Consider the following 21,631-nt stretch of genomic DNA (forward strand, 5'->3'; position numbering starts at 1 on the left):
AAAAGAGAGCACTTCTAACGCTACCTAAATTGGTCAGCCCTACCAGGTCCTCAGGAACGTCTGCGTCAAGACATAGAGAATCCTCACGCAGGAGAAGTCGCTCTAGACACAGACGAAGCCGCTCCTACCATAGGAGGAGTCGCTCAAGAGGAAGTCGCAGAAGAAGCCGCTCCAGATCACGTTCTCGGCATGGTCGATCCCGCCACAGAAGGTCGTCCTCACGTAGGCACCGCTCCCCTGCACGCCATGCCCGTCCCGCTGGAAACGCATGCTGGATCTGTGGTGCGGCGGCTCTTCCGGATAAATTGGTCTGTCAGAGATGCCTAGAAGAGGCCACGAGAGAGAGAGCCTCAGAAGTCGGGGACTCAGCCCCTCAGGCCTCAATACCGGATGTGGATCTTTCCACCATTACCTCTCCAGCCCGGGCCAGCACATCAAAGGAGCAAGACTCCCTATCTGATAATGAAGGCCTGGAGGTGTCGGCAGGATTCGACTTTGGCCTCATAGAACCGTTTGTTAAATCGGTCAAGGAGGCAATAGGATGGGAGGAACCCCAGGAAGTCCAGCCAAAGCAGAGAAAATATTTTCCGCAGCTTAAAAAGGAGCCTGAAACCTTTCCGTTTATCGATGAGCTGGAGGATTTAATCAAAGAAGAGTGGCAGAGGCCAGAGAAAAAATCTAGTCTGAACAACAGACTCCAGAAGCTGTACCCACTCAAGGAGCCTAAAGTGAACCCTCTGGTATCCCCTCCGGTAGTGGACGCATCCTTAATGCGCCTTGCCAGGCATGTTACCCTCCCGCTAGAGGATGCGGTTACGTTTAGAGACGTTCTTGACCGGAAGATCGACACGGATCTCAAGCGGGCTTACCTTTCGGCCGGAGGTGCATGCAGGCCTGCGATAGCACTCGCGGCAGTAGGAAGGGCCATCTCGAGTTGGTCTTCAAACACGGAAAAGCTGGTATTAGAGGGGGCAGACCAAGAGAAAATTGTGAAGGCATTACAAGAGTTAAGCCTGGCTGGTGATTTCGTGGCTGAGGCCTCAGTTGACACTATCAGGTCTGCTTCAAAGTCTATGTTGGCCTCAGTGATGGCCAGAAGAGCTTTGTGGCTGAAGCCCTGGACGGCGGATCCGGCATCCAAGTCCAACTGGTGCCGTATTCCGTTTGACGGTGAGCACCTTTTCGGGACAAAATTAGATACGGCCATCTCCAAGGTAACTGGTGGAAAATCCGGGCTCATTCCCTCAGATAGGAGGCCCAAACAGAGACCCCCTCCTTTTAAGCGGAATCTCCCAGAAAGGTATAGAGACGCGAAAGCGTACAGACCAGGGAAGGAGTATAGAAGGAACTGGAAGAACCCTCAAACTTCCTTTATGAAATTCCAAAAACCTAAGACCTCCGCTCCCAGTGACCAGAAGCCTTTTTGAAGGTGCGCCCGTCCGACCAGCAGTAGTGGGAGCAAGGCTTTTCAGTTTCAGGCTGGTTTGGACGGAAACCATACACGATACCTGGACCCTGGCCACCGTCAGTTTCGGCCACAGATGGGCCTTCAAAAATCGACCCCCAAGAGATCATTTCTACCCAACCCGTATTCCTCCTCCCGGAGAGAAAAGGTTATCCCTTCTAACCTATATCCTAGAGCTGCTTCAAAAGCAAGCGATAACAGAGGTTCCGCCAACACAACGAGGCAGAGGATTCTATTCTCCACTATTCCTCGTCAAGAAGAAGTCAGGGGACTTTCGGCCGGTTCTAGACCTGAAGAAACTCAACAGGTCCATCAAAGTGGAGTCGTTCAGGATGGAAAGCCTGCAGTCTATCCTCCAGGCCATAAACTTGGGAGACTGGATGCTCTCCATAGATCTCCAGGATGCCTACCTACACATTCCAATTCACATGGCATTCCAAAAGTTCCTGCGGTTCTCGGTGGGCCAGGAACACTTTCAATTTCGAAGCCTCCCTTTCGGGATCTCTACGGCACCCAGAACATTTACAAAGGTTCTGCTGCCAGTAATAGCCTTTTTGAGGGAGAAGGGTCTAAGGGTCCACCATTACCTGGACGACATTCTTCTCCTCTCAAACAGCCAGGAATCACTCGTGCAACATCGCGAGACCTTAGTTTCCACCCTAACGAGTCTGGGTTGGATAATCAACTGGCAGAAGAGCAACATTCAGCCTACCCAAAGGATGGTCTTCCTGGGAGCCGAGCTGGACACCCGGGCCAACACGGTAGAACTACCGAAGGAGAAGTTGTCCCTACTAGTTCAGAAGGTGAAAGATGTGGTTCCAGCATCATACTTACCGGCCAGAGCATACCTCAGCCTGCTGGGGTCCTTATCAGCAACCATTCCAATGGTCAGTTGGGCGCAATGGAATACCAGACCTCTGCAAGCCTCCTTCCTGTGCCAGTGGGACGGATGGTCCATGTCCCAACCGATTCGCATCTCGGAAGAAGCCAGACTATCTCTACGGTGGTGGATCCACCCCGGCAACCATAGCAGATGCAAACAGATAGTCACTCTCCATCAGGAGGTAGTGACTTCGGACGCCAGTCTGGAGGGATGGGGGGCACACTACCTACATTATGCAGCTCAGGGCCGCTGGCACTTCAGAACCAGAGATGTGGTGTCAAACGTCCTAGAGATGAAGGCAGCCTTCCAAGCCCTCTTGGCATTCAGCTCTCTTCTGAGAGGGAAACAGGTCCTGATCCAAATGGACAACCGAGTGGCTGTGGCCTACATCAACAGGCAGGGGGGTACCAAGAGCATCTCCATGATGCGGGAAGTTGGTCCGGTGATACAGTGGGCTCAACTGAATCTGCAGGACCTGAAGGCGACGTATATTCCGGGAATTCAGAACGAACTGGCGGACTCTCTCAGCAGAACATTCGTTTCCAACAACGAGTGGTGTCTAAGCCCGCAGGCCTTCGCCCTCATATGCCAGACATGGGGTCATCCAGACATAGACCTCGCAGCAACACCAGAGAACAGGAAATGTCGAAGGTTTCTGTCGAGGAACCCCTTCCCCTCAGCGGAGGGAACGGATTGTCTCCAGCATACCTGGAACTTTCGCCTAGGTTATATTTTTCCACCAACGCCACTGATTGCCAAGTTCCTTCTGAGGCTCAAACACTCAGCAGCTTTAGTACTGGCTGTGAATCCCTTCTGGCCACGGAGGCCTTGGTTCACCACCCTCCTGCAACTGAGCACAGCGGATCCAATTCCTCTTCCGGTGACAACGGATCTACTAACCCAGGGCCAGCTGTTGCATCCGAATCCAGAGAGATTGCACCTAGCGGCCTGGAGACTGAAAGGTCTAGGTTCCTAGATCAGGGCTGTTCGCAGAAGGTAGTCGAAACCCTGCTTTTAGCCAGGAAATCTTCCACGAATTACACCTACGAGAGAGTCTGGGGGAAGTTCTCTTCCTTTGCTCAGGAACAAGGTTGGGATCCGTCTTCCCCATCAGCAATACAAGTGCTTGAGTTTCTACAGTCAGGCCTAGACAAAGGCCTTAGATCTAGCACCCTGAAGGTCCAAGTCTCTGCCATCTCTGCTCTGACAGGGGTTAGATGGGCACTCAACCCTCTTGTAGTTCAGTTCCAGAAAGCATGCCTGAAGCTAAGGCCTCCCAGAAAGCCTTCATTTCCAACATGGGACCTATCAACTGTCCTGCAAATTCTATCCGGAGAACCATTCTCCCCTCTTGAAGATACCTCCCTCTGGGACCTGACTCTAAAAGTCTCATTCCTAAATGCCATCACTTCAGCGAAGAGGGTCTCGGAAATGCAAGCCTTACTTATCAAGGAACCATACCTGATGGTTTATCCAGACAGGCTAACCCTAAAGCCTTCAGACAAATTTATCCCAAAGGTCTCTTCTGCATTTCACTTTAACCAGGAGATTGACCTCCCGGCTTTGAACACAGATCAGGGCGTTCCTCATCCCCTGGATGTTAGGGGCAACGTTCTGCATTACCTCTCGGTGACCAAGTCGTTCAGGAGATGCGAGAACCTTTTAGTCATCCCACATGGGTTCAGGAAGGGCCAGGCAGCCTCTGCCCGTACCATCGCCTCATGGCTCGTGAAAACTATCAAAAAGACCTACTCCTTAAGCACCTTGCAAATCCCGGAAGACCTTAGAGCGCATTCCACCAGGGCAATGGCTACTTCATGGGCAGCTTACTGTAAAGTTTCAGCGGAAACCATTTGTAGAGCGGCCACTTGGTCTTCAAGAAACACCTTCATTTCCCATTACAAAATAGACGCTGCACGCTTAGCAGCAGTGGAATTTGGGAGGGCCGTCATACAGGCCAATTCTTCTGTTGCTTGTCAATAAATTTGATTTTTTTTGCACTCCCACCCAGTTTGGCGAGTTACTCCCCAACGTGTATGCTGCCATGATGCGACAGGAAAACGGAAAATTGTATACTCACCTTTCCGTAATTTTCCTTTCCTGTCGCATCTTCATGGCAGCATACAATCACCCACCCTCTGAGGTGACATGTGTATATATTTACGGAGAATACTGGGGCAGGTGCCTACTGTCAGGATACACCCATCAGCAGACAGCCTCGAAGATGTCTAAGGCTCAGAGGAAGACATATTCCTGTTGCACACAGAAACCGGGCTTTGACATTTAGACGTGCGCATGCGCGAACAAGAGCGCAAACAGTGGCCGTCACGCATTCCTGAGATACGATCGGCACCCGTACACTTCCGTACGTATCTATCGCGCGCACTAGCGCTCGTTCACGTTGGCGCCAAACGTCCTATTTAAGTCCAGCTGGTGCTTGGCCTGGTGCTGCCTTGTCTTCAGCTTCTGAGTGTCCAGTAACCTGTGAACCGGTATCCTGACTCCTGGCCCGTCCTGTTACCTTTCCTTGAACTCTGCCTGTACCGACCCCGGCTTGTCCTGTGACTAATCTTCTGCTTTCTCCCTGGCTACCGCACTGCTGATCTGGTTTGACCCGGCTTGTTCCTGACTACGATCCTGCCTGCACCTAGTACCCGATTTGATCTACCGTGTATGACCCTGCCTGCCTGACCCTGCTGCTTGTCGTTGTCGTCTGCACCTGCTGCCATCTGCTAGTCTCCTGCGGAAGCTTTCCTGTGTCTCTTCAGCACGACCGGACCCGCTACCCTGCTACCACCAAAGACTTTCTGGCACTCGTGCGACTCTGTACTTTGGTGCCTCCTGTTTGCTCTATCAGGGGCCCTAAGTCAGAGTGGTAAGAGAGGCCTTGCTCGTCCATTCAGGCTCTTCTACCAGGTACGTGATACTACTCTCTAATTTATAGCTATGTGGTCCTATCAGGTTGTGGAGGCGGAGTCACAACCCAACGTGTATGCTGCCATGAAGATGCGACAGGAAAGGAAAATTACGGAAAGGTGAGTATACAGTTTTCTCCCATAGACTTTTAACCACTTGAGGTCCGGGCCATAGCCGAATGACGGCCACAGTGTGGACCTCAATTTCTGGGAGGCCGTCATGGGACGTCCTCCTCTGTGCATGCGCACCGCACGCACCCTGCAGGGTGCGCGGTGCGCGCGCTGTGATCACCGAGTCACGAGACTCAGATGATCACAGATCCGAGTAAGGGGCTGTTCCAGGCCTCTTACCATGTGATCAGCTGTCAGCCAATGACAGCTGATCACATGATGTAAACAAAAGCTCGGTAATCGGTTTCTTTTAAAAAAGCCGATCACCGGCTTATGTTATAGGGACATTGGTCCTGAAGTGGAAGGAGGCATATATGCCTCATCTGAGCCTGCCAGTGCCATCTGTCATTGCCACCTGCCAGTGCCCAGCAGTGCCACCTATGAATGCCCACAAGTGCCACCTATGAATGCCCACAAGTGCCACCTATGAATGCCCACAAGTGCCACCTATCAATACCCACCAGTGGTGCCAATCAGTGCCACCTAGCAGTGCTGCCATCATTGTAAGCAATCTGTGCCCATTATTGCCACCCATCAGTGCCCATCACTGCCACCTATCAGTGCCGCCTCATCAGCGTACATCAATGAAGGAGAAAAATTACCTGTTTGCAAAATTTTATAACAAAATATAAAAAATATATAATTTTTTTTTTTTAAATTCGGTCTTTTTCAATTTTTTTAACAAAAAATAAAAACCACAGAGGTGATCAAATACTACCAAAAGAAAGCTCTATTTGTAGGGAAAAAAATGATACAAATTTCATTTGAGTACAGTGTTGTATGACCGCGCAATTGTCATTCAAGGTGCTACAGTGCTAAAAGCTGAAAATTGGTCTGGACAGGAGGGGGGTTTAAGTGCCCAGTAAGCAAGTGGTTAAAGTGTGTTCCGCGGCTTTCGAATTTGCCGCGAACACCCCAAATTGTTCGCTGTTCAGCGAACTGGCGAACAGCCAATGTTTGAGTCGAACATGAGTTTGACTCGAACTCGAAGCTCATCCCTATTAGTGGTAGATGAAACCCATATACAGTATTGTCATGGGTTGCAGTAAATAGAAATATGCACATAAATGAGTAAGAACAGGATTAGATCAATCGTAGTTCACGAGACAATATGGTCACTAGACTGTAGCAGCACAGAATGGAGTTATATGCAGCTAAATTAGGGTAAACCTGGTAATCCACGAAATCAACAATAAATTAGAATTAGAAAACAGTAACAGCAATCATAATCAATACTGACATAACTCTTCTGAAAACAGTAGGCTATATCCACTTTAGAGTTCACTCTGCATAAATGGCAGCAATTAAATTTAAAACTCCCTAAAGAGGTATCTCTTACAATGGACAACAGGAAAAGTTATTGTGAGGCAGCTAAGTGAGCAATCTTTACTCTTAGTTCTTCAGCCTGCTAGTGTTGGGGCCCAGTCTTCATGGTAGTGCACATGAATAGAGTCGCCAGTAAAGTCTGCATGCATTTAATAAAGCTGCTAATTAAATGGCCTGTCCATGTGTGTTCAGTCTCTTCCAGCTGTAACAGGTTAATGGTAGCATTGTCCTCTTACCAGTCCCAGCGATACAGCATCAGGGATCTCACTGTTTAGATGTCATCTCACTTCTGGATCTGCCTGGAGTGACTCCAGGCCTCAGCACCTAGCTGCAGGTTTGTGGAAGGTTGATGGGCACAAAGGAGCAGTGATATGCACACCTCAGTCTCCTCACAGCAATGAGAAAGTTCCAGGGTATTCTGCCTAAGAAAATACAACTCACTGTTCCGTTATAACTTACTCGCTTTGAGAATTGTAGTCCAATGGGCCATAGAAGACTGCCGTAGAAAAGTTTCTTCCCTTAAATTAATTTCCCATGATTCAATACTGCCAACCATCAAGTCAAGTTTTTTGTCTGTCTCTGTCCTCATAGAAGAGATTTCCCATTACAGCCTGTCCCAGGGACACCCTGAGAAAATTTCTCCAATTGGACACTAGGGATGAGCCAAAAACACCTACATTCAGTTCGTGGAGGTTTGGCCGAACATATCAAAAGTTTGGTTGTGGTATCCAAACCCTTATGAAGTCAATTGGAGCTTAATCTGGCAAATCAATTTTCTCAATTTTCAATGCTAAGGGATTGTCAAAAAAGTGTGTGTGTGTGTTTGGGGCTGGGCAAAGGACACGTAAAAATGCAAAAAAAAAACATTTTTCAAAAATACTGTTTTGCAGGGAGCAGTGAAGTTTTATTCATTTATAAAAACTGCTTGGTGGAATCCCCTAAACGGACTGTAAAGTGGTGCATTTTTACTATGTAAACAAAGTAATATAGCAGACGTGACATTTACAAGGGAAAAAAATAACATTAAAATGCCAATAATTCACATTTTCTTGCAAACTTTCTTTATTTTGTAAATAATGCTCAAATCATATTTTAAAAGATAAAGGAGCATGCAGGGAATTAACGGCTTTTGTTCTATATGTTACTTTTGCTATATATGTAATAATAAAAAGGACATGGAATCCCAGCCAAAATTAATACTAGACCCTTCGGATCTGGTATTGGTTTTGAGGTATTGAGCCCGAAACGTAATGAACTTACACATCATATAATGTTTGTTTGAACTTTGGTTCAATAATGAAATTTTAAGTGCAGCAATCCTCTGGACTTTTTCTTATATTTTGGTCAGTGGGATGACCAGATCGCATTGCACTAATTGAAGACTGGGTCCTGCTCTCCTAAATATATATATATATATATATATATATATATATATATATATTTGATTCAAATCCATACCAGACCCATAATCTTTGCATGCAGACTGGCAGGCCAAGAAGGGAGGCAGCTGCACTGCACCCCCTTTGTATAAGCACCACACCAGGCCACATGAGGGCACCTAAAATGAAGAGGACAAGGTCCCCATCTCCACAACTCTGACCCAGTGGTTGTGAATTTGTAGGGGTGGGGGAGGCATATCAAAATTTGGGTCACAGAACATTTACAGTAAGTTATAAAAGTGTATTTCTGCTGTCTTAGGTTTAACTCCCAACAGGTACACCATACATATTTTTTCTTTTACCCTGTGCAATAAATAATTAAATAAATAAATAGAAACATAAATAAATAATAAAAAATATATATACAGTATATATATATATATATATATATATATGTATATACAAAGATGTATTCTTGTATACACGATATACTGTATGGCCATTCTGTAGTACTGTATGATATTCCATTTTGCCAAAAACTGTAACTTGTAATGATCAAATTCTTCAATTCACAATCTTTTGTCCAGGTGTTTTGTGTTTGCTTTATTTCTCCTCTGTGCTGTATAAAAAAGGAGCTTTTCACAAGCACAAAATAGTAATTGATCCCATTCTCTACATTTTCACAAAACTGTTGAAGTACAATACAAGCTAATTTAAACTGGAAATAGACAGGTGTGCTTTTGTGATGGTTAGGATTTTGGACAGATGAACCTAGCTGTTTACTCAACATGTCTGTGGATAACATTCTTTGTCACCAGCTCAGAATAGTCTTTGTTCAATTTTCTGCCGGCTCTCCCTAGTCCCCTTTACTGTGCAGCAGACCGTCATGAATATAGACTATTTTACTGTACACTGAGGTCAGGCTCTAAAGGTAAGTGATGATGCCACAGACAACATTAACTTTATTATTATTCATAGTCATACAATGATGAAAAGTGTGAAAATGAAGCATAGCCCAATGAAAGACCTTATTATCATACATTATAATCACTTGCTAATGTTCTTTTAGTTTCTTTAAAATAAAAAAAAAGACAATACGCTGAGCTAAATATCCAGCAATGCAGCACGGAATTTTAATGAATAAAGTAAAAAGGTGTAGATTTTATGTTAAGCTTAAAGGAGAAGTTGTTTGGCTTTACTTCCCCTGTGGATCACAGGAGTGCAGTTCGTTTTGCTCATCTGTGACACGTCCGATGACGCGGTGCCTGGACTGACATCCGTGACGTCTCCTGTGACGTCACAGATGTCAGTCCAGGCACCGCGTCATCGCAACAATAAAATCTGGATCCGCCAGGTGCCTGGACTGACACCCAGGTCAGCCTCTCAGTGTGCCGCTGACAGCCTGAGCCGGTCACGTCCACCCCCTCCACAGCCCAGTGCTCCAGTGAGCGAGGAGGGGCAGAGCAGAGAGCTGTGACTGACAGTCACCAGCTCTCCGCTCACAGAGCTCTGTCTAAAAAAGCAAGCAATCAGTGGTGTTCGATCACTCGGTTTTCAGTGTAGAGGCGCCGGGGGACAGATGCTGCATCCACCTAGGTAAGTATGAATCTGAAAAAAAAAAACCTTTACTTCTCTTTTAAGTTTAATGATATGTTTAACTTTTAGTATCCCAATGTATACTACACTATATTGCCAAAAGTATTGGAATGCATGTCTTTGCACACACATGAACTTTAATGGCATCCCAGTCTTAGTCCATAGGGTTCAATATTGAGTTGGCCCACCCTTTGCAGCTATAACAGCTTCAACTCTTCTAGGAAGGATGTCTACAAGGTTTAGGAGTGCGTCTATGGGAATGTTTGACCATTCTTCTAGAAGCGCATTTGAGAGGTCAGGCACTGATGTGGACGAGAAGGCCTGGCTCGCAGTCTCCGATCTAATTCATCCCAAAAGTGTTCTATTGGGTCAAGGTCAGGACTCTGTGCAGGCCAGTCAAGTTCCTCCATTCCAAACTTGCTCATCCATATCTTTATGGACCTTGCTTTGTGCACTGCTCGAAATCATTTGGGGGAGGGGGGATTATGGTGTGGGGTTGAGTTTCAGGGGTTGGGCTTGACCCCCTAGTTCCAGTGAAGGTAACTCTTAAGGCATCAGTATACATTTTTGACAAATCCATGCTCCCAACTTTGTGGGAACAGTTTGGGGATGACCCTTTCCGGTTCCAAAGTGACTACTCACCAGTGCGCAAAGCAAGTCCATAAAGACTAAGTGACTTTGGGGTGGAGAAACTTGCCTACACAGAATCCTGACCTCAACCCGATAGAACGCCTTTGATATGAATTAGAGCAGAGCATGTGAACCAGGCCTTCTCTCCAACATCAGTGCCTGACCTCACAAATGCACTTCTGGAAGAATGGTTAAACATTCCCATAGACATACTCCTAAACCTTGTGGACAGCCTTCCCAGAAGAGTTGAAGCTATTATAGCTGCAAAGGGTGGGCCAACTCAATATTGAACCCTGCGGACTAAGACTGGGATACCATTAAAGTTCAGGTGCATGTAAAGGCAAACCTCCCAATACTTTTGGTAATATAGTGTATGTCTAATCATAGCTTTTATTGTGTTTCACAAATGCCTAAAGAGATGGAGGACACAAGTGGGGTCTTTCCTGCATATGTTCTGGGAATGCCCGATTAGAACATCTTTTTGGTCAGAGGTCTTTAGCTAAATTAATCTTAGGCTTCAGTTGTCCCTTTCAGTTACACCTGAGTTGGCACTGCTGGGGGTCTATGATGATGCGCAACGTTCCCACCACTTGAAACTGCTGATATCCTACCTCCTGTTTTATGCAAAGAGGAGATTCTCCTGAAGTGGATATCCGTCACCCCCCCTTCTCTCTCCTCCTGGGAAGCCTTGATAGATGAAGCCCTACCCATGTATCGAGTAACCTACATTAATAGAGGATGCCGATGGAAATATGACAAGGTGTGGGCCCCATGGGCGAGCATGTAGAGACTGGAAGGGTGGGGTATGGGTATGTATATGTTTACTAGCAACAAATCTCTTCTCCTGTTCAATCCTGAAGCTGTTTATCTCTGATTGCAAATGTGCTTAATCAATTACTCTGCTAATTACGGTTGTGTCTGTCCCTACCTTCTGTATGGTATCCAAGCATTTTGTAAGGTTTTGTTTCAAGCTAATCTGTATGCTCTGTCTTATTCGTTTTGACAACAATAAAGCACCTTTGTTTTGTTAAAAAAAAAATGCCTAAAGAGATGAAAGGCTTTTTAGCTCAGATAAAGCACTTATGTACCTGACCATAAGCACCTATATGATGTAGAAAAGAGTAGGAATGTTTCAGACTTGAATCCAACTCATCATATTTAGGATGATTATAAAAGAAAATTTACAACAACCACATACAGGAGTTTTTTAATCAATCTAATAAAGAGTGCAATGATAACTGTTAGGAACCATAGTTCACATTTCTTTAATGTAAACAGTAAGAACCCATTCACATCATTCATGTACAATAAAGTGCGCACTACCTTAAAACACTGTAATGCACATTGGATATTAGAGTCATGCAGTGTCATTCAATCTAAATGGTAGCGCAACCCACTTTCCCAGTGCACTTGCATTGCAACGCAATTGCAGAAAATATTACATGCAAACATTTTGGTTTGTTGACTTGATGCAACAAGCATTAATGCATATGCCTTAACATACCGCTGATGACCAGGCTAATTTGAACCTATCCTAAAAGCAATGAAAGATGATTGCTGATTGCTTATTATAGGTTACTGCCTTTGAATATTTTTAATCTTTTCTTAGTTGAGCTTAGACAAAAAGATTTACACAGTTGAAATAAATATATACATTATGTGAAATATCTTACCTGACAAACAGTTTTCAGACATATGGTCCACACATTCCTGACAGACAAAGACAGTTCTTTGCAGTTAAACAATAGAGCTTGGTCACCAACCTGTCCACATCTTGCAAATTAGTCTATGAAGGAGCATTACCACTCTGTTAGTAAGGTCCCAGTGTTAGATAGAGAGCATTGGGCAATGTAGTAGAGTGTGAAGTGATAAGGTCAGGGATTTAATTTAGAGTTCTCACTTAATATAATGCCTACGTGTAAATCTGTTATGAATGTAACTTTTTGGCTGTTGAACTCGATTGAAGCTGCTTTTGTTTTCTTGTAACTGTATTGCCATGGTGTTGAAGCTTGTGTTCGTAGCCCAGGTGACTCCTGTTGTTGTTTACCCTTGCCCTTTGTGTGGGTTGTGCTGATGCTATTGTTTGTATAATTGCCTATAAAAGGCCTTTGAAAGAAGTAAAGGCGGCAGTCCATTATGCTCAGAACTTTGATACAGACATACCTGACTCTGTGTCTTAATTCCTATAAGAAGCAATAATTTGACAAAGCAATATAAACTTAAAGCAACTTATTTAAAAGTTGAACCTAACATTTGGCGCCTGAACAGGGACCCACCAAGTTGCTACAAGAGGTGGCTGAGCTACGCTGACGGAACGAAAGGACAGGCATTCCGGGAACCACAGATCAAAAAACCTGGCCAGGTAAGAAAAAGCTTTATTTTTCTTATATTCTGTGCTCCCCTGATTTGTGCCTATCCGTTCTGTCAGTTACGGTTCTCCTGGTTTTAAAACACCAGCCTCTGTAGTGGTGAGTCTAGAATTACTGCATATTTTAGTTTATATTGCTGGAATTATTTGTTTGTTTTGTTGTCTGTGTCTGTCTTGTCTGTCTTGTTGAGAAAGTGAATGAGCCTTGTCAAGGATGGTATGAGTTAGAAGGGGATTGCCGAACTAAGCAACGGAATGCGCCTTACCTCACATGATTGGGAACTTGAGGGCTTGTGAGCTTGGGGGTCTGACGCTTATGCTTAACCTCACATCTAACTCATAAACCATAGACGGGTTGAGAGTATAAGCCCTGTCTGCTCCATAAAGCAGGGATAAGAGTGTATGAGAGGGATTCCCAGATACGGGGAGGGAATAAGATCTCCAAAAGTCCGGAGATCTAGTCGGATACCTGGCCACTTAAAGGAATGCTTGTATATGTTGTAGCCGCATTTTTGTATATGTTGTAGCCGCATTCTGGTTTGTTATTGGGCTAGCATATAAAGTAATTATTTGTTATTGGGCTAGCATATAAAGTAATTCGATTTCAGAAATCTCATTCCGGAAGAGGTTTCTAGTATTCTAGCACCCTAGGAGGAAGGCAACGAGGAACTAGTGTAACTTAGCTGGTTTGTTATTGGGCTAGCATATAAAGTAATTATTCATTCTTGTATATGTTGTAGCCGCATTATATTGTACACTAAATGTCCCACACGCTACCTAGGCAGGACTGTTAGAATGGGCCAGAGGAACACAAAACCCCGTCAGGGAATTGTGGCGCACTATACGGTGCCACAGATAATTAAGAACATTTATGGGAAAACCGAAGCACAGGACTTAAAGGATGTCCTTCGTAAATTTAAGGTGAAAGGAGCAGCGGGCTTAGACCCAGATGTATGGAGTGAAATAAAAAGGGACAGACAAGGAGAGGTGTTAGAGAAGCAATGGATGCGTCAGGTTCAATGCTTAATTAAGGTCTCAAATAGAGCGAAAGAAGAGGGGTGGAAGTATAATCCAGATTGTGATGGTTGGGATATGAAAGATAGAAGAACAAAAAATGTCGAGGCTCCCAGCTCAGCCATCCCACCCCCATACACTGACGTAGAACGCAAACCACACAAGATATATCCGGTACTTGAGGGGAGAGGATGGGTTTGTCAGGATTGTGAAGCACAAAACCCAGAATGGGCAGCAGAATGTGTGCATTGTGGGGCACAAAAACCTCATCCAGAAACTGTAGCTCCCGTACGCACTGATACACGCATTGTTCAGGTAAACAATCCAGAATTTGGACAAGCAGCCCATCCAAATGCCCCACCTACTGTCACTCGTAGAATGCAAATAAGGACTTGGGCACCATGGTCGGCAGACACCCTTATGGCATTAATACAGAGCGCCCCAGACCCGGTAGCAAAGCCAGCTGCTTTTTGTAGATTTGTGACACAGTTAATGAATACACATGAAGCGACCTGGCAGGATGGGGAGGATCTATGCAGACACAAAATGACTCTGACCCTGTTTAACCAGTTTATGACAGAAATAGGTCCACACAGACCTGCAGGACAAGTTGATGGGGAGGGCAACCTGGAGGCAGGACATGTCAGACATATAGACTCAAGGGCCCCTTTTATTGCTAGATTAGAAGCTTTTTGTCAGGCAAAACAACAGGAGAGGGGGTCCATATCACCCATGAAGCAAATGCCAGGACAGACTGTATCGGAATTTTACTTATCTATGGAAAGTATGATGGCAGATGAGGGATTGGACTTGGCCCTGCCAGTCACAATCCGAGCCTTCAATAGACAATTTATGGAGGGATTAATTCCACAGATAAGTGAGAGACTGAAAGCCTGCACACCAGAGTGGAGGGCAACTAGAGATAGAGGGACGTTGTTACAAAAAGCGCAAGGCATAGAGGCGGACTTAGCAGAAACCAAAGGGAGGAAATCTCATGCTATCAACGCAAGAGCAAGGTAGAGGTTCCTTTCGCAAACCCCTTACCTGTCACTACTGTAACAAGATTGGTCACATCAGACGCAACTGTAGGAAAAGAATAAGGGATGAAGGAGAGGAAGGTGTTGATTCTCCAGTTAATCAGAGAAGGAACCAGCCCAGGGACAACAAAAATAGTCATATCAGGCAGCAGGGAGATGGTCCACGAGCATGACTCACCCCGGTTTTAGAGAAATCCAAAACAACAATGCTTAAGACAAATATAACGGTTGGTAATAAGAAAATATCTTGTTTAGTCGATACAGGAGCTTCACGCTCGTTACTTTCTGACTCTGAACTACTCCCTAGCCAAAAATCACCTGACACTTTACTAATAACTGGATATGATGGCATTTTAGCCGACGCCCCGCTTACAAAACCTCTGAAAGTTAAAGTAGGAAACCACATGTTCCTTTCACGCTTTCTGGTATCCAGAGGAGCCCCCACTAATTTGTTAGGAGCTGACATTTTGCAGAAAATAGGAGCTAACATTACCTATCACCCAGATGGCACTGTCACCTTAGCTATAGGGGATAATCAAGAACACATGGAGATGTGTAACCTGATACAATACCTAGAGGAGGAATCGGAATTGTCCGGCCCACCTCCTTCAGACTTAGATCAGATTTTGTCGTCCCTTCCAGGAGAACTATGGGAGAAACATCCAGCTGATGTTGGACTTTTGCCCATACCTCCGATTACCCTACAGCTGATTCCAGGAGCAGTGCTTCCCCAACAAAAGCAGTATCCACTTAGTGCACCTCAAGAGGCGGCCATAGAAATGCAGGTCCAATCCTTCTTAAAAAGTGGAGTTCTAAAAGAGGTAAAATCACCGGCAAACACTCCCTTGTACCCGGTTAAAAAGAAATTAGTAGCCGGTAGTCCGGTTAAGTATAGAATGGTCCAAGACCTTAGAGCGGTCAACAAAATACTAGCCCCGATGACACCTTTAGTACCCAATCCACATACATTACTGTCACAAATACCATCAACCAGTATGTACTTTACGGTTATAGATTTACCGAATGCTTTCTTTTCCATCCCGCTTGCTGAAGAATGCCAACTTTGGTTCACATTTTCAATCAAAAATCGGCAACTAACCTGGACATGCCTACCTCAGGGTATGGCGCATTCACCTACCTTGTATTCGCAAGCATTGCAAACGGTGTTGGGAGAATGGGTACCACCAGATTCCTGTGTATTGTTACAATATGTGGATGATTTATTGTTATGCTGCCCTGACAAGGAAACTTGTTTGGCCACCACCCTTAATTTGTTGCGATTTTTGGCAGAAAAAGGTTGCAAGGTTAATAAGAAAAAGTTACAAGTGTGTCAGGAAAAAGTTATCTTTTTGGGACATTGTATATCACAGGGTACGAGACATCTCACTGAGGAGAGGGTTCAAGTGATAAAGGGAATGTTACCCCCACGGAATTTCAAACAATTGCGTATGTTTTTAGGTATCGTGTCATATTGTAGACAGTGGATACCACATGCTAGCGCTTTGATGCAGCCATTATACGATTGTTTGAAAATTGTACCGTATGTGCTTACAGAAGTAGCATATGAGTCGTTTATCACTTTGAAAAAGTTGTTGATTTCTGCCCCGGCTATTGGTATACCAGATTACACCAAGATATTTAATCTGTACATTGCTGAGATCACTGGACATGCCACAGGTGTTCTGACACAGGCACATGTAAAACAAAGACCAGTCGCTTACTTTTCAGCAGCATTAGATCCAGTATCTAGAGGTTCACCGTCCTGTGTACGGGCGGTAGCTGCAGTGTCAATTATCATAGATAAGTCATCAGAGATTGTTCTAGACAATCCAGTTGTAGTGCATACCACACATGACATACATGCAATCTTGTCTCAGGTACAGCCCAAACACATTTCAATGGCTAGGCAATTAAGATTACAGTGTACTTTACTCTTACCTCCAAATGTTACTTTTCAGCGCTGTACAACCTTAAATTTGGCCACCTTTTTGCCTCTTCAGTCACCAGATTTGGCAAGGGGGAATGACAGTACTAATAGTACTAGTGAGAAAGGAAATGAGGAAACTGACACTCTCTTGTTTAAGGAAGTAAATGAGCACGATTGTTTTCAGCTCATGGAACAGGAGACAATGGGATTCCCACATGTTACAGATACACCGATTTTAAATGCTGAGCACACTTTGTACATAGATGGCAGTAGGTTTGCTGATGACAAGGGTAAATATCACACAGGGTATGCTGTAGTGACTGATACGCAGGTAATTGAAGCACAGGCCTTACCAGCCCACATGTCAGCACAGGAAGCAGAATTAAAAGCTTTAGAACAAGCCCTAGAATACCTAAAAGAACGAGAAGGGAATATTTACACTGACTCTGCCTACGCTTATGGTGTAGCGCACGATTATGGCCACATATGGAGGGCTAGAGGTTATCTGACAGCAGCAGGTACACCTGTAAAACATGGAGAAGGGATTAAGAGAGTCCTGAACAATCTTCAAAAGGTTAAACGAGTGGCCATCATGAAGATAGCGGCACACACGAGCGCAAAAACAATTGAGGCAAAAGGAAATGCATTTGCAGATTTGACTGCAAAACAGGCAGCTCTAGGGGAAGGAAGCCCTGAGACCTTAGCAGCGGTAGAGGTGAGTATCCCAGAACCAACATGGCAGCAGCTGAGTAAATTACAGGAGCAAGCAGGGGAGAGCGAGAAAGATAAGTGGGTCAGAATGGGAGCAGCACCAGACCTTGACAATGTATGGAGGGAAGGGGGCAAAATATGCCTACCTGCCTCTCTGTACCCAGCAATGGCAGCGGCAGTTCACCTACCCACACACGTCAGTTCCAATTCCATGTATAGGATTGTGAACCAAGGATGGCTCGCCCCTGGATTCAGTAGCACTGCAAGAAACTACTGTACAGCCTGCCAAATCTGTCTCCTGAATAACCCAGGACAGAGAGTAAAAACCCCACGAAAACACCAGGTCCGGGCCCAATACCCCTTCCAGAGACTGCAAATTGATTACATACAAATGCCTAAGAGCGGCCCCTTTGAATTTGTCCTCGTGTGTATCGATTTATTCTCAGGTTGGCCCGAAAGTTATCCAGTAAAATCAGCTACAGCTAAAGCCACAGCTAAGAAACTGATCACTGAGTTAATACCTAGGTTTGGTCTTCCTGAAACCATAGAATCAGATAGGGGGACACACTTTACAGGAGAAATCATGCAGAATGTGATGACCATGTTAGGGGTTCAACAAAGTTTTCACACCCCTTACCACCCACAGAGTTCAGGATCAGTGGAGAGAGTAAATGGGACAATAAAGTTAAAAATACAAAAAGCCATGCAGGAGTTAAACAAGCCATGGCCTGAATGTCTGCCTTTGGCTTTATTCTCTATAAGGTACACTCCAACAGGAAAAACAGGATTATCCCCATACAAAATACTTTTTGGGAATGCACCTAGATTAGGTCTATACTTTCCACAGAGTATGCAATTGCAATGTGATAGTTTGACTGCATATGTGATACAATTACAACAACGTCTAACTAAGATCCACAAAAGTGTGTATTCGTCTCTTCCAGACCCTAATTCAATAGCAGGTACACATACTCTGCTACCAGGGGATTATGTATATGTAAAGAAACACACCAGAAAGACATTAGAGCCAAGGTTTGAAGGTCCTTATCAAGTGCTTCTGACCACAGCCACTTCAGTAAAGCTGGAAGGAAAACCTACCTGGATACACGCATCACACTGCAAGAAACAACCCGAGAAAACAACATGATGAAATATCTACTTACATATTTTCTGTTGAAAATTGTTGTTTTACAAATATATGCATGGACTCCTGGTATTAATGTACTTGAAGTAGAGGAAACAATGACTTTCGAATGGAGCATAGATGACCCTAAAGTGGCAAATGTATCAGGATATGAGATAAATAAGGATTACACTGTGGGTAATTATACTGTTGAAGGACATAGGCGACCGTTTCATGTAGATGTCAGAGCTCCAGCTGTGGAATCAAAGTCAACAGTTTGTAAATTTCACACAGTGCTCTTTTAACCTCTTATCCTATCATATACAAATAAATAGGGCCAGGACTGAACTACAGTTGGGAAATTATCATACCTGGATGAAATATTTTAAGGGTTTAACTGACGATGGTGTATGGTTCCAAGTAAAAGGGGATAAGATAGAATGTGAGGAGAAATGGTGTGTAGGAAGGTTTGAAGCATACCGGGTAGCAGATGTAATGGAAATGTGTAAAATATGCTACACATTTGGTGGGCATGCCCACATATTAGAAGCTATTGGAATAAATTCTTCCAAATAGTACTGAAAGTATCGGGGTTCTCGGTCCTGCAGGAACGCTCTTTGAAATCACAGGGTTAAGGATACCCCTAAACACACACAGTCCCTGATCCTGTTCATGTTTCTAGGGGCTAAAATCACAATAGCGGGCGCATGGAAGAAATCTATGGTCTCGATCTCTGCGACCAAACGGAAAATATTGTGAATCATGTCCCAGGAACAAATAGTATCTAAATTCAAGACACAGTCCCATATTTCGAGAAGGTCTGGGAACCCTGGGCACATGATTTAACTCTATGTGAAGGAACCAATAAGGGAATGGTATGTGGCAGAAGTTCCCCAGTATATGAACCTTGCTTGTTAAAATACCAAACTAGCATATGCAAAATGCAAAGAACACCGATAAATGTGAACAATAGATTCATAGAAATAGGACCCCAGCATATTTGTATCATTACTAATGATAACCGCACCATGTCAGCATTAAATAAATCGGCGCCGTTTGCGGGATGTATAAAAAAGATTAAAATATTACAATGGGTTAACGACACCTATCTTTTTGAACCAGACGCCGATAAGATATTCTCTTCAGTCTATGAGGTACATAATCTCACTGACACTACACCCTTTATAATTTCTTTAGACCCACTAAAACAGGTTTTGGAACAATCAGAGTTGTTAAGACAACACATAGAAACACTAGAACATACCCTACAGAATAACCTTGTATCCGCAATTATTGACAAAGGTAGACTAGTGCATCTTTCCTCACAGATACAACAGGATACTACACCACATTGGTGGGATATATTTAGTGGAATGTCTTCTACAGCAACCAATACCTTTCACTGGTTGTTAAGTCCAATGGTAATTATTATTCTAATATTAATATCACTTACAATCACAAATATATGTGTATACAGGAAAATAAATAGGAAAATTAGGAGAATAGACAGGGCATACCGATAAATGTGTATTGACATCACCCTACTCCTATAAAACTCCTCTTCTTGAATTTTAAGATGTTGGTAATACCTAGGGGGATGGGTTCTACCCCTCTGACAACTCGCGGTCAGGGAAAGGACTCTGGGGAAAAACTGACTAGAACTTATTCATGAGGACCCAGGGGGAAGGAGAGGATGATGTCAAAGGGGGAAATTGATAAGGTCAGGGATTTAATTTAGAGTTCTCACTTAATATAATGCCTACGTGTAAATCTGTTATGAATGTAACTTTTTGGCTGTTGAACTCGATTGAAGCTGCTTTTGTTTTCTTGTAACTGTATTGCCATGGTGTTGAAGCTTGTGTTCGTAGCCCAGGTGACTCCTGTTGTTGTTTACCCTTGCCCTTTGTGTGGGTTGTGCTGATGCTATTGTTTGTATAATTGCCTATAAAAGGCCTTTGAAAGAAGTAAAGGTGGCAGTCCATTATGCTCAGAACTTTGATACAGACATACCTGACTCTGTGTCTTAATTCCTATAAGAAGCAATAATTTGACAAAGCAATATAAACTTAAAGCAACTTATTTAAAAGTTGAACCTAACAGAAGGCTCCAAATATTGCATTGCGGTTGGTGCTACCCTCTCCCACCCCAAAAAAAAAAAAAAAAATCTGCTGTGCAGGTGATTACAGACCGACTCAGTTGCTTTTAGGTTATTTAACATAAAATGTAAGTTTTTCATGAATTCATAACTGAATTTTACAGGGGAATATCAATAAATATGAATGGATGGAATTTAGCCTTCTAAATTTACAAATGCTAGACTTCTTTGCTGCATGACTGGGTTAGGCACAGATAAGAAAGGATAAATAAAAAACAAACAAATGATCCACATTAATTAAAAGCAGCAACTCTGCTGTGAGATACACACAGTCATGAACCACAATTGCAAAATGGAGCTGCGCTAAACATCAACCTAAAAAAACAAACAATATTTGATTAAATCAAAATTAGAAACCTAATACAAAAGTCATTAATATGAAGTCACACCGCTTGTGTAGAGAGAACTAAAGAACTGTGTATCACTTTAAAAAGTCCTCCTTGTGATGATGGTATCTCACACCACTACAGAAAGTGTCGGACAGATGCCGGACGAGAACCCCAGGGGAAGAACCAGAAGAACCAGAAGAAGATGAAGATGAAGTAAGATAGATGAAGGAAGATAGATGAAGGAAGATATAAGAAAGAAGAAAGAAGAAAGAAGATAGAAGATAGACGAAAGAAGAAGCATTTAAATAAAGGAATTGTCAAAAACTGTCTCTTGTCATTTTTAACATTTTTGACAGTTTTTTTGTGAAATGGTAGGGGTACTTTTGTACCCCCCTTACCATTTCACACAGGGGGGAGGGCCAGGATCTGGGGGTCCCTTTGTTAAAGGGGGCTTCCAGATTCCGATAAGCCCCCCGCCCGCAGACCCCCACAACCACCGGGCAAGGGTTGTGGGGATGAGGCCCTTGTCCACATCAACATGGGGACAAGGTGTTTTGGGGGGCTACCCCAAAGCACCCTCCCGATGTTGAGGGCATGTGGCC

The sequence above is a fragment of the Aquarana catesbeiana genome, linkage group LG03 (assembly GCF_042186555.1).
Source record: "Aquarana catesbeiana isolate 2022-GZ linkage group LG03, ASM4218655v1, whole genome shotgun sequence".
Classification (NCBI taxonomy): Eukaryota; Metazoa; Chordata; class Amphibia; order Anura; family Ranidae; genus Aquarana; species Aquarana catesbeiana.